The following is a 14,307-nucleotide window of genomic DNA, read 5'->3' on the forward strand; positions in this document are numbered from 1 at the left end:
GAAAAATGTTCAAGAGATCCTAAAATGTATCTTTAAGATGCATCTTTAAGAACTGGGAATGTTTCAAGTCAGACCCTATGAAAAAGAAAAAGATGATTTCCTTTTGTAATACCACGTGGCCTCAATTTGAATTGGCAGGTGAGGAAAAGTAGCCAGCAAATTGGTCTCTAAATTATGCTATCCTCCAACTTAATCTTTTCTGTACTCGCAAGGGTAAATGAGATGAAAAGCATTATGTGGAAGTTTTCGTGACTCTGTATCAGAACTAAAAGTTACAGAAGAAAGTAAAATCTTAGTTTTGAAAGGGACTGATAGACTGATAAATGACAACTGCCAGTCCTTCCTCATGACTCTGAGGAGGCACTTCCAGCTTCCGCCATTTTCGTATCTGCGCCGTCCCCTACGCCCCGCCTCCACCCAACGGAGCCACCACGCCAGTGACAGGCCTCACTGTTAAGCCCCCTCAACTTTTATATCTACGCCTCCTGGGTCCTTCTGTCCTGCTAGTGGGCTTGCTACCCCCACACATTGGAATGGAATGACTTTTGGGCGCGCCCTCATTCAGCTGTTAGGGAAAGTGAAATACCCTGGGTGAGACCAGTTCTTGAGAGAGCCATAATATCTTAAGACGATGTTCACAAGTTCACTCATCTGGATCCTGAAAATAAGCCCTGAAAATGCCTGAATGGTCAATATAACCCTTACAAGGCAAAGTGCCCCTAATATTAAAAGGAAACTTCAGACAGTAAAAAGTATAGGGTTAAAAAAAATCTCGGCTAGTGGAAGTGGTCTGCCAAGTTTACTCTAACTAAGATAAAGAACAAGAAAGAAAAAAAGTTACAGACCAAGAGTGCTAGGCAGCCTTCCTAGCTGCCGCCTTGCAAGCTAAAGTCCCAAGTCTGTCCCCCAAGAGAACAAAGAAAAGGACGGAGACAAAAACCGCAGGAATGGAGAAGTCCTCACACCCCTTTGAAAGGAGACCAGTGCAGCTAGTGCAGTTAAAAAAAAAAAAAAAGACATTGAAATTGAAAGTGTACAAAATACCAAACAAAAGAACTAAAAAAGAAAGAGGTAACCCAGTGCCCAGTCATGCCAGATAGATGATAAGTCAGACTGAGAGGGAACCGGAGGCAAGTCCTCCACCCGAGCCTCTAGTTATAATGAAGGTAAAAGGAAAACCTGTGAAGTTTCTGGTAGATAACGGAGTGACCCACTCACTTCTGACCCCCCTCCCCAAAATAAAAGCTACCCGACAAGGCAGTGTCTGTTGCGAGAGTATAAAAAAAAAGAAGTGCATCCTCCCTCCCTACAACCTGTAACTTGTCCTATACAAGAAAAATCTTTAACATTCTCTTTCCTTTACGAAAAACAGGTGGCAGTTACAAATGGCCCTTACTACCAGGCCACCAACTATGAGAGGAAAAAAAAACAAAACATTACTGAGGGTTAGTCGATCCAGATATCAGAGATGTAGTAGCGCCATAGGTCTGGGCCAACAAAATACCAAGGAGAGCAAAAAATGTTCCTCCTGTTGTCATTGAATTGTTACCTGGTGTAGTTCCCCCAAGGCTTAAGCAGTATCCCGTCCGAGCTGAAGCCTGAAAGGCACTGGGCAAAATCATCACCAGGTACCTGAAACATGGACTGCTCAGACTGTGTCAGTCACAGCTCAACATCCCCATCCTGCTGGTGAAGAAGAAAAACAGACAATACCTGTTCATTTAGGAGCTGCGAGGTGTCAACCAGTTAACTGTCACGGTCCACCCTGTAGTTCCCAACTCGTATACCCTGCTGTTGACCTTGTCACTCACCTTTTCCAGGCTCACTGATCTAGCCTTCTTTTGCTTCTGAGTGGAGGAGAAAAGTCAAGAAATCCTCTTCAAGTGGGAGGGCCCAGGAATAGGACAAACACAGCAATTGTGTTAGCAAGTCCTCCCACAGGACTTTAAAAACAGTCCTGTTCTTTTTCAGTCAGCTTTCGCCCAAGAACTGAACCAATTGACCTGAACTAATAGTGTCTTCCTCCAATACATGGACAACCTACTCATTGCCAGTGGCAGCCTTGAACTGTTCACGGATGGAAGCAGTTACATGGAACGAGGAAAAAAAAAACTGGATATGCAGTGGTCACTTTGGAGGAGGTTCTAGAGGCTAACGCACTTCCCCCAGGTACCTCTGCGCAGAAGGCAGAGCTCATTACCATGCTGCGAGCCCTTAGAATCGCCAAAGGTAAGCGAGCAACTATTGATACTAACTCCAAGTACATATTTGAGATATTGCACCCACTCGGGACAATCTGGAAGGAAAGAGGACTCCTAACAGCAAGAGGTAAGGACAAGAGATCTTACAACTTTTATAAGCAGTTCTCCTACCACCCAAGTAGCAGTAGTACACTGCAAAGAGCATCAGAAAGGGGACACCACAGTGGCCAAGAGTAGTTACAAAACAGATGCAGCAGCAAAAAAAAACAGCTACATTCCAAGAGATACCTATCATAGTAGCTCCGCTAATTTTCCGTTTAGAGTTACCGCCACCTGACCTTCACCCGGACTATTCCCAACAAGATAAAAACATTGCCAGGACCTGGGGGGCCATTTTAAACAAGGATAGATGGCTGTACACCCTCCAGGGAAAGATTTTCATTCCATCAAAACCCATGCACCCTATCCTGCAGAGAGCTCACCAGTCCACCCATTATAGACATGATAGATTAGGTTAGGAGACATTTAATTGGACCAAAGGTCCATACCACTATTTTGGCAGGGGTATAGAGCTGCCCCACCTGTATGAAAAATAATTCCAAGAACACTGCTGAAGTGCCCCCCAGGGGTCTAGCGAACTGGACAATGCCTAGAGATGACTGGCAGGTAAATTTCACTGGGATGCCTTGAGCTCCCAAAAATTACAAATATGTGCTAGTTTTTTCCGACACCTTCACTAACCGGGTTAAAGCTTTTCCTTTCAGGACTGAAAAGGCCGCCGAGGTTGTGAAACACCTGAACGAAATCATCTCTCGATTCGGGCTCCCTATCTCCATTGGCAGCAACAACAGGCCCCATTTTGTGGCCTTGGTGGTGCAAACAGTAGCGGCTGCCCTAGACATTAATTGGGACTTACAGCCTGGAGACCCCAGTCCAGTGGTAAAGTAGAGGGGGCTAACCAGACTCTAAAGAGATACGTAGCTGCCTCGCCAGCAAAAGTGGACTAGTCCTTTTGAGATATTACTAGCGACTCTGACCTTCATCAAGCTTAGCAGTCTCAAAGCTTAGATTCACCACACCCGAGTAAAGAAAACTGTTCCACTAGACATTGAGGGACAAACTCGTCAGAACTGTGAGAACTGGACACGCAAACCTATTAAAGACCTAAATATTTGTTTACAAAACACCCTCCTGCATAGATCCAATCCCAGAATAACTTTTTAATCTCGTTCATTATATACACTGTTTGCCTTTTTGTTTCTTTATGCTGTGTTGAAACAAGTCAAACTGATAAGAGGCTGAGAGCCCTCTAGCCACCATAAAAAATAGTAGTGATTGTTGCTATCCTTCTCCAAGAGATTCTCATAGCCCAAGCTAAGTAAAAAAAACCAACCGATTTATCCAACTCCATTTCCCAAAGAGAAAATCTGAACAACTGTTGGCTCTGCCATCCATTCCCCACCTCCTCTGCTAATTTAAAAGTTCCCTAGAGAAGCCCTCAACTTGGTTCACAATTGCCCAATAGTTTAAAATGGGCATTAGTCATGAGTGATAGAGAACTGGAATGGGCAATTGAAACATTTGTTATCTAAAATGAGGGGAGATAAAGGCATGAGAGGCTGGCTCACACGCCTTCATGAGTGTGTGCTTACACTCAGTGTGAGCAGGGGGGCAAAAGGAAGATCACCACTGGACAGATTCCTATGCTTCTCTGGGAGACCTGGGGAAGAGAGGTGGGGGAGGACGCTAGTGCCACTGTACAGTTCTTCCCCACATTACCTAAAATTGCTTTTTTCCTGCCAGATGCTACAATTCCAGGACCAAGAATGCAGCTTCAGGTGCCGGAAGCAGGGATGATCTCTAAGCAAGAGACTAACTATACCCCTGAACAAGGGACCGATGGGATGGATTGTACCTCCCCTCATCTGTCAAAATTGGGGTTGACAGTGAATACTGCCATATTGCCTGGTGGTTGACATAGGCTGCTAGTGTTGTACCTGTGTAACCCTACCCAGCATGAATGGGAGTGGGCTGCTAGACTGGTCTTCTAACAGCAATTTAAACTGGCACAGCAGCTGAACCTGATGTCCTTTCCCAAGGTGGAAAAGTTTCAGTAAAGATAAAGGACAAATTGAAGGAAGGAGAAATAATAACTGAAGGTAAAGGAATGAATAAATTTTGTTATGCAGCAGGGGAAATCTAACATTATGCTGATACCTTGAGAGAAACTTAGACCAAGGGAATAATCTTCTCTCAGTTAAATCTTATCAGAGGCCAGAGGGTGAGACAACTTTTAGAGAAGCTGACCAGATCAGACGGATACCTGCAGCAGACCTGAATGGTTGGTACCCTTAGGACTCTTTGTCTTTCTGAAGGACTAATTGTTAATGACTGTTTTGGACTGGTAAAATGATTGGGAGGGGAAAGTTATCCTCCAAATATGGAAGAACCATGGCTAGAAAAGCCAGGGGGTGGCCTGCAGTGTGATGAAATTCTTTCATATGACCTTTCTTGCCATAGTTTTATAACTCCCACCAAATGACTGGATGGGACTATGCAAATTAAGTGCTCGTGGCCACCAAGGGGATTGGTAATTTGCTAATAATGTAAATAAGGTGCATGGCACCATTCTGGGAGTGGTACCATGCAGATAAGGTGAATGGAACCCTGACGAGGTGATTAGTCAGTTTTGCCGTCCCACTAGGCTAAAAGGGAGACTCGGGGAGAGAGAGAGGAAGTGTAACACGGTAGAGAGAGACAGTGGCGTGAGAGAGCAGTTATTAGGAGACTGGTGTTAGTTGGCTGCAGTGGGGCTTGCCAACCTGTGGAGCTAAGAGGTATAACAGTTGCTGGAGAAGGCCCCCAGCACAATCTGGCAGCATTAAGACCCTCGCAAGGCCCAGCAGCAGTGGGCCAGGAGAAGCTGTGCTCATCCAGGATCTGTGTCCTGAGTTGTTCCTGTTACATCCAAGTAGATCCTGATCCGGAGTTGTATCCTGTTACTTCCCTAATAAGCTACTTAATTTTAAGTACAGTTTGTCAGTTCTGTGAGATGTTGCAGAGAATTACTGAACCCAAAGACAGGGTGGAAAAGTATTGAGGAGAGGGGGACTAGTTGATGTTAGAGATGGTACAGCGGTTTGGAAAAGTTGGACATTTGGGACATCTTTAACCTCTGGCTCATAGGAACCAGCTTGATGCTGATCCTTATAAAAGAAATTATTCATTTAGATAGCATCCTGGAAAGAGTGTGTTAGGGGTGCCTTGTTTCAGCTGAACAAATGTGGAAGTAGCCTTCTCACTTAGCCTTTGTTGATGGGGATGGGGCTACAGACTTTTTTTTCCCCATGGCGTTTGACTGGAACAGGGTGATTATTGTCTAAAAGTTTCCGTCTTGCTAGGTTGCCCCTTTTCTTGTTCTCTGGCCAGAGAGAAAAGACTTTCTCGGGGATTTTTTTGTTTGCGCCCATTGGTGCTTTTTGCTTGCTGGCTGCTCCAGTATCCAGTCCCAGATATATGAGGCAAAAGAAAAATCAGGGAAGTCACTGCCGTGTCACTTCTTAGGTTCCAAGGTCCCTAGTTAGTCTGACTTCTTCTCCGTACCTCTTAGAGTCTTCTTATATTTGTTTTATATACGATATCTGGTGTTTTTAACTGTACTTAGTGACAGGGATAGGGAGAAGTGCATCTATTCCATCTTCAGTTTGTTCCTTTTTTCCTGCCGACTAATATTCTTTTGGGTAGTTGTCTTAGTTATCTAGTGCTGCTATAACAGAAGTACCCAAGTGGATGACTTTGACAAAGAGAAATTAATTTTCTCACAGTCAAAAAGGCTGGAAGTCCAAATTCAGGGTGCCAGCCCAGGGGAAGGCTTTCTCTGTTGACTCTGGAGGAAGGTCCTTATCATCAATCTACCTGTGGTCTAGAAGCTTCTCTGTGCAGGAGCCTCAGGTCCAAAGGACACATTCTGCTCCCAGTGCTCCCAGTGGTATGAGGTTCCCCACCCTCTGCTGGATTCCCTTTCTTTTTATCTCTTGTAAAATAAAAGGTGGGGCAGGCCCCTCCCAGGAAAACTGTCTTTACATTGGATCAGGATGTGACCCTAGTAAGGGTGTTACAATCCCACCCTAATTCTCTTTAACATAATCTAACCTTGCCTCATTAACCGCAGGAGGAGGTTAGGATTTACAACACATAGGAAAATGACAATCACAAAATGGAGGACAACAACACAATACTGGGAATCATGGCCTAGCCAAATTGATAGACACATTTTTGGGGGACACAATTCAATCCCTGACAGTGCAGTTGATGTGATTCACACTCATGGAGACCCCATGTGTGCAGAGTAAAACTGTGCTCTATAGGGTTTTCAACTCTCTGACCTTTCAGAAGCAGATCATCAGGCCTTTAGGTGGGTTTGAACCACCAATCTTTTGGCTAGTAGTCAAGTGCTTCATCACTTGCCCCACCAAGGGCCTCTCCATTGGGTAGAAACACTGCAATTTGTCTACTTACCTGTTGATGAATGTATTATTTCCAGTTTTTGGCTTTATGAATAATTCTGCTTTGAACGTGATTTAATGCTGCTGTGAACATACATCATCAGGTCTTTGTATGGGTATATGCTTTCGTTTCTCTTAGATAAACACCTGGGAGTTGAGTTGCAGAGTCAGACGGTAATTATGTGTTTAACTTTATAAGAAACCATCAAACTGTTTTCCAAAATAAATTACCCCATTTTACTTTCCCACCAACAGCGTTTGTGTTCCTCTACATCTTTGCCAGCGTTTGGTATTGACAGTCTTTTAAGTTTTAGTCATTTTAGTTTTAATTTGCATTTCCTTGGTGACTAATTGTGTTGAACGTCTTTTAATATGCTTATTTTCCATTCATATGTCTTCTTTGGTGAAGTGTCTTAAGATCTTTGTCCTAATTTTTTTTTTTTAATTGGGTTCTTCTTGTTGTAAGGGTTCTTTTTATATCCTGGGTACGATTTTTTTTTATTAGACATATGTTTTACAAATATGTTTCCCAGCCTGTGGCTTGCCTTTTCATTGTCTTAACAGTGTCTTTTGAAGAACACACGTTTTTAATTTTGATGAAGCCTGATTTATTGATTTTTTCTTCTATAGTTCATGTTTTTGTGTCACAGCAAAGCCTAAGCCAAAGTCACAGAATTTTTCTCCTATGTTTTTGTCTACTGGAAGTTTTATAATTTTCTCTCTTATTTTTAGATTTATCACCTAATTTGAGTTATTTTTGCACCATTCTTCTGCATATGTGTATTAAATTGTTCCCGCACCTTTTGTTGAGAAGGCTAATCTTTTGTTGAAAAGACTTTCTTATATTCTCTTGTCATCTTTGTTGAAAATCAGTTGACTGTACATGTGTCAATATGTTTGGTGAAGTAGAGGGCCAATCTGTTATATCAAGGTGTTTGTGGTGAACAGTCAGTAGTTTGTGGGGCTGGAGTGTAGAGGTCATGGAAGAATACAATAGGAGGGTGCAATTGGAAAGGTAGATGGGGCCAGATTACAATGGGGTTTGTATATATAGGTAGATAGGTAGGTAGGTAGATGACAGCTGCCGTGGAGTTGACGCCAACTCTTGGAGACCTTATGTATAACGGAAGGAAAAATAGCCCTATCCTGCATCATCCTCATGATCACCAGCATGTTCAAGTCCATCATTTTGGCTATTGTGCCAATCCAAAAGGTTGGAGATTCAAGTCCACCCAGAGGCACCTTGGAAGAAAGGTCTGGCAATTTAGAAAAATCATAAGTTGGAATTGACTTGATGGCAACTGGTTTCTAACTGATAAGAACTTAAAAACAAACAAACAAACATAGCCACCATACTATTATCACACCAATAATGCCACAATATCATTCAGTACTCAGCACACATCCATATTTTCCCAATGTTTAAAAAATGTCTTTGTTCCCATTTGGGGGCGAGATGAGAAGGCAGAGGGGACAAGAGCTGGTTGAATGGCCGTGAGGAATACAGGGTGGAGAGGAGGAACGTGTTGTCTCATTAGGGGGAGAGCAACAAGGAGTACATAGCAAGGCGTATATAAATTTTTGTATGAGAGACTGCCTTGATTTGTAAACTTTCACTTAAAGCACACACACACACAAAAGATTAAAAACAAGGGCTGCGCATTGTATTTGGCTGATGTGTCACTTGTCTCTTTTAATCTCTAGAAGTTCTCCCTTTTGTGTTCTTTCATGCCATTAAAATTAAAAAAAAAAATCATACAGTAAAATTGACTGATGTATAATTCTATGAATGTTAACACCTGAATAGATTTGTGTAACTGTTTCCATCATTCTGGAAAAACATCTGGTTTTAGTCATACGTTTCATGACATCTTACATGTTGGAAAATTGCATCATGTCTTGTAGAATTTCCCAAAATTTGGATTGGTTGACGGCATTCTTACAGAGTGACTTAGCCTGTTTTTCTTTTTCTTCTATTCTCTGTAAACTGGTAGATAGGTGTAGAAATTTGTTTAGATTCTGGTCCACTTTTTGTGACAATTTTCTTGGTGTTGCGATTTTTCTGTTGCATCATGTCATATCAAGAGACACATAATGTCTGATTGTGCTACTTTTAATGATGCTAAAATTGATTTTTGGGTTCAGGTGTTACCAACTTGGTCCATCCATTCAGAGTGCTCCATCAACCATCCACCTAATGGTCTTAGCAGCCACTCATTGTCATTACCTACGTTTGCTCTTTCATTGTTTTTGTTGTTGCGTGCCATCAAGTCAATTCTGACTCATAGAAAGCCTACGTGACAGAGTACAACTGCCATATAGGGTTGCCTAGGCTGTAAGTCTTTACGGGAGCAGATCGCTAGGTCTTCTGCAAAGTGGCTGGTGAGTGAACTGCCGACCTGTTGGTCAGCAGCTGAGCACTTAACCATTGCACCACTAGGCCTCCTTATTCTTTCATTAAACCTGTAAAACCAAACCTGTTGCCATCAAGTAGATTATGATTCGTAGCAACCCTATAGGGCAGAATAGAGCTGCCCCATAAGGTTTTCAAGGTTGAAAGTTTTTATGGAAGCAGACTGCTGTATCATTCTCCTGTGGAGTGGCTGGTGGAATCTAACAGCTGACCTCTCAGGTAGCAGCCAAGCGCTTAGCCTCTGTACCACCAGAGCTTCTGTTCTTTCATTAGGGTTTACAAAATGGTTATTTTCTAATTCTACCATTCCTTTTGTATTTATTAACTGTAATTCTAACCCAGTCTATATTTAAAAAAAAAAAAAGAAGGAAGGGATTAATCAGGAATAGCGTGTGCAAGCATTTCTTTGAAGAGTTGGTGGTCCAGTGTAGCCAAGTTTGGTGGTGTTGAGAGAACCATTTGTAAAGAGTTGGGGTGCTAACCGGGAGAGTCCAACCTTTCTTTCCCAGCTGGAAGCTGGTTGAGCTGTGGAAATGGGCCTGCCCTGTGTTGCTAATGAGTATGATGAAAATATGATGAAAGATTTCTTGAAACAATTCAAGTTATGCCGTCTGGAGACTAGTACACAGGGTGGTGCCTGACCCTTGCCTGAGCAATCTAAAGCGGAGAGTGAGTCGGGAGGTTGTCTGAAGTGGAAGGCTGAAGAGAGACGGCTGAGTGAGCGCAGCCTTCATTTTCAGAGTTTGGGAGGACAAAGATCCCAAGTTTTTCCCTTGGGCCAAGGGGACACCATGGCAGGAGGCTGGATTCCAGCTGTTTGAAAGGACCCCACCCAGAGGCCCACCTGCTGTCTCTGTGTGGTGCCGGAAATGAGGGGAGTTGTAGGGCGGTGGCATATCACCCACATCACATAATTGTGTCCTGTCAGTGGCTCAAGTGGAGGAGCGTCACCAAAATCCAAAGTGCCACATCAGAGAAAGAGCCAGAATCAGGGCACCTGTCATGGGACACAATACCACCTTACACCAGCAACAAAGTTTGACCTCACCCTTTCACTTCTCATCCTTCCTCCCACCCTGATTGGAGTTGCCAAAAACAGCATAATAAGTGGGAGAGAGGAAGTACGGAAAAAACATTAAAAACACAGACCACATCCTCCATTTTCCCTTTTGCAGGCTCTGGGCCTGGGTCAGACCTGAGCCGGGGAAAGAGAATATGCTTTAAATTGGATAAAAATGCAAATTTTGATAATAAATTTGACTAGACCTTTTAATCCACCACCCGTTTGTCAGTTTCTCATACTCTGGTGACTTGTGTGTCACTATGATGTTGGAAGCTATACCACTGGTATTTCAAATAACAGCAAGATTATCCATGGTGGACAGGTTTCAGCGGAGGTTCCAGACTAAGACAGACTAGGAAGAAAGGCCTGGTGATCTACTGCTGAAAATTAGCCAGTGAAGACCCTATGGATCCCAACAGAACACTGTTTGAAATATACTGGAAGATGAGCCCCCTAGATTGGAAGGCACTTAAAAATACGCAGTGGCCGTGACAATGGCCTTGAACATACCTATGATCACGTAGATGGCACAGGACCAGGCAACATTTCATTCTGTTGTGCGTGGTCACCATGAATCGGAGCTGACAGAACAGCCACTATCAACAGATCCTAATGCCTGAAATAATTATTGTTCTAATAGTCAAAGTGACATGAAAAGCTATAGGATTTTAGATGCCGATTACACAGGTAAGTTTAGTTTGCAAAAATTCATTGAGCTGTATACATATGTATATCATATTTCAGTAACAATTTAAAAGAAAGCTACAGATTATGGTATCACCCAGAGATGCAGAAGGGAGATCTCACAGAGCGGGTTTGAGGACAGTGGGGAGTTAGAGTGATTTTATGATTGTGGGCTTCTGAGTCCTACCTGTGTCTACCAGTTAAACCTAAAAAAAACAAACAAGCAAAAAAAAACAGTTGCTGTCAAGTTGATTCCAACTCATGGTAACCCCACGTGTGCAGAGGAGAACTGTTCCATAGGGTTTTCAAGACTGTGACCTTTTGGAAGTGGATCACCAGGCCTTTCTCCTGTGGGTTCGAACAGCCAACCTTTCGGTTAATAGCTGAGCACTTAAACATTTGCACCACCTAGGGACTCTATAGATCTGTTACAGGTTATTATCCTGACCCTCCATTGTATCCAACAGTCTGACGTATTCAGGGAAACATCAGCTATGTATGCCTTACTGGGTAGTTTGGATTTTATCATGAAATTAATGGAAGGGGGTTCAAGCCCAGGAGCCAGTGACATTTTAGAACATTCATTGTAGCTACTGTGCCAATAGACAGGAACAGAGCAATGGAGTTAGGGCAGTCAAGAAGCTGTTGTGAAAGTTCAGGTTGAGTTAGCGCATTGCAGTGGGGGAGAGGATAGAGAACCAAAACAAAAAACAAACAAACAAAAAAACAAGCCCATTGCCCTTGAGTTGATTCAAGACTCATAGTGACACTATGGGACAGAGTAGAACTGCCCCATAGGGTTTCCAAGGAGCGCCTGGTGGATTCAAACTGCCAGCCTTTTGGTTAGTAGCCATAGCTCTTAGCCACTACACTACCAGGGTTTCCAGAAGATAGTGAGAACTCCCATATTTACACCTCCAGCCCTGACCTGTCCTCCAAGGGTCAGTTCCCTATACACAATTGCCTACTATATATTGACTTTTACGTGTTAAAAGTCACCTCACATTCAACATGTTCAATCTTGAACTCATGATCTTCTTCCTCAAACCTAATCTTATTCCAGTGTTTCCTATCTCTGTGAGCCACTTCCTTTATGTATCTAATCATGCAAGCCAGAAGCTATAAGTTACCCTTATGTCCTCTTCTTTGCCAAGCCCTGTTAATCTTATCTCTGAAATATCTCTTGAATACTTCTGTTTCTCTCCATCTCAAGCACTTTTACCACTGTTGAAGCTGTCTAGTCTATTGCATCAGACTCCTGATTGGCTCTCTTTACCCACTCTGATCAGCATCTAATTCATTCACCACACTAAAGCCAGATTGATGTGAATTATTTAGAATTCTTATAACTGGATCCATTCTCAAGATGATTGTCTCCATGTCTACCTGGTGGCCCACAGCAGCTCACCCTGCTAACTCTACTATCAGCATATGAGTAGTGTTAGGTGTGGAATCACCTTGCAGAAAGCAATTTGGCCTTTGTTCTCAGTTCTTTCCAGCTGAACCAATACCTGAGGCTTATGAGGGGCTGACCAGACCAAGGGGGACCACCTGGGGGCTTGATACTGACTAAGCCTCAGGCATGCTATCATGGCCACTTGGTGAGGCTGATAAAAGCCCTGAACCCTGAGGCTCAGATGGAGCTTCCTGGTTGGTAAGAGCAAACTTCTGCTCTCAGGAGGGTAGTGTGATCCCTTGGGACATAGAAAGGACACTGGAGCCCCTCCCGGACCTTGCCCTATGTATCTCTTCATTTGTATACCTTTTTGTTCTATTAGAGCTATATCAGAGTTATGATGTTTTCTCTGAGCTCTGTGAGTCATTCCAGCAAATTATAGGACCCAAAGGAGTCATGGCGGGTGGCTTGAAGTGGAGGGAGTCATGTGAACCCTGAGCTTGCAGCTGGTACCCACTGATCTAGCCCCAGGTGGCTAGAGTCAGGGAGAAGGGTTGTGTGGACAGCTGGGGTCTGAACTGAACAGGGAAGGGAGGTTAAGATTTCCACAGTTGGTGTGTAGAGTGGGATTTGTTATCCACCACACCATTTGGCTTTGGAAGTGGATTATCTTAGTTTCCCCGGACTGATCTGCACAGGTGGTATTTGAAGGCATCAGAACAGTGAGCTCCTCCAGGGATGCTTATGAGAGGAGAAGAAGAAGACCAAGGACAGACTCCTGGGGGCACTGGCTGCACCTGGCTGCTAGGTATAGAAATAGGATGCTTGCTCTTCCTAGGACCCAATTCCAGCCTTATCTGTCCAAAAGGGAGTGTCCAGAACATTTAGCCAAACCGAAGAGTCTGTACCCCTGCCCCCCGCTCCACCTTTTTTTCCCTTCTCTGAGTTTTATTTCTGTGGGGCATTGGGGCTATATGTTGTCCAAAGGAAACCACTCATATATTGCTTTGCTCACATTCCCAGGTTTCTGGGAATTTCACCTCCCAGCATCCACAAATCAACAGGGAAAAGAGCCATGTTCTCACCCTTTTCCTGGGTAAAATTGATTGCTCTAGAGGTAAGCACCCAACTGAAGCTGGGCCAGTTGTTTGTAGGAATTTGGAAGTAAGGCTCAGACTGATTGCCCTCTTGAAAGGACAAGCTGTAGACTTGGGAGCTGTTGATTTTTCATTAAGAGGCTTGGAAACTAAAGGAAGCCAATTTATGTTGAGATAGAAAAACAAACACAGTAAACAGAAACGGACATGAAAGTTGAGATAAAGAGAACTTCCTGAGTTCCCTAAAATGCTCCAGTTCCTAGTTCCAGGCTTTTCTGGGTATGCTTTTGAGTCTTTTTTTTTTTTTTTTTGAGTCATGTTTTGTGAACAACCCCAAGATCCTTACAGTACAATTCCCTTACAAATTTAAGCTAGCTTCTGTTACTGGGAATTGAAATATTCCTAACTCAAAGAAAACTGTTTAAATTCCCTTTTTTGAGCCTAAAGACTGCGTGACATAATTATAAAATTGTTTTTTTCTACTGGAGAAAAAGTTGGAGATAACAGATTATAATTATTAAGCAAATTGCTACAAGGTTCTTAGCCTGTTCGCAAAAGATAGATGTTATGACAAAGGAAAAACTTCATTGTTTTAAAAATTCTTACTAGAACTCTCTTTTACTATAAATCATGTTCCTATGCTTACTTTTAAAGGATCCCTGGTGGTGCAGTGGTTAAGTGCTTGGCTGCTAACTGAAAAGTCAGTGGATGGAACCCACCAGCTGCTCCGTGGGAGAAAGACATGGTAGTTCTGCTTCCGTAAACCCTATAGGGCCGTTCTACTGTGCCCTATAGGGTTGTTATGAGTTGTAATCGACTCAGTGGCAATGGCTTTTTGTGCTAATACTGCACTGTCATCATTAAGCATGGTTTTTCCTATTGATGTCTGGCTTGATTGGTCACAGTAGTGATGGCAGAGATTGCCATGATTGCAATCTAATTTTGTTG

The 14,307-nt window shown here is 43.1% G+C and overlaps 1 long non-coding RNA gene across 1 annotated transcript; it reads left to right on the top strand.

Annotated features, from left to right (window-relative positions):
• The first annotated feature begins 4,515 nt into the window (after positions 1 to 4,515).
• LOC126062797 (uncharacterized) lies at positions 4,516 to 14,093 on the top strand. The gene is made up of 3 exons (XR_007514143.1): positions 4,516 to 4,542; positions 13,286 to 13,379; positions 14,014 to 14,093. It is a non-coding gene; the product is annotated as an uncharacterized LOC126062797 (long non-coding RNA).
• The last annotated feature ends 214 nt before the right edge of the window (positions 14,094 to 14,307 follow it).

This window comes from Elephas maximus, chromosome 19, assembly GCF_024166365.1.
Source record: "Elephas maximus indicus isolate mEleMax1 chromosome 19, mEleMax1 primary haplotype, whole genome shotgun sequence".
Classification (NCBI taxonomy): domain Eukaryota; kingdom Metazoa; phylum Chordata; class Mammalia; order Proboscidea; family Elephantidae; genus Elephas; species Elephas maximus.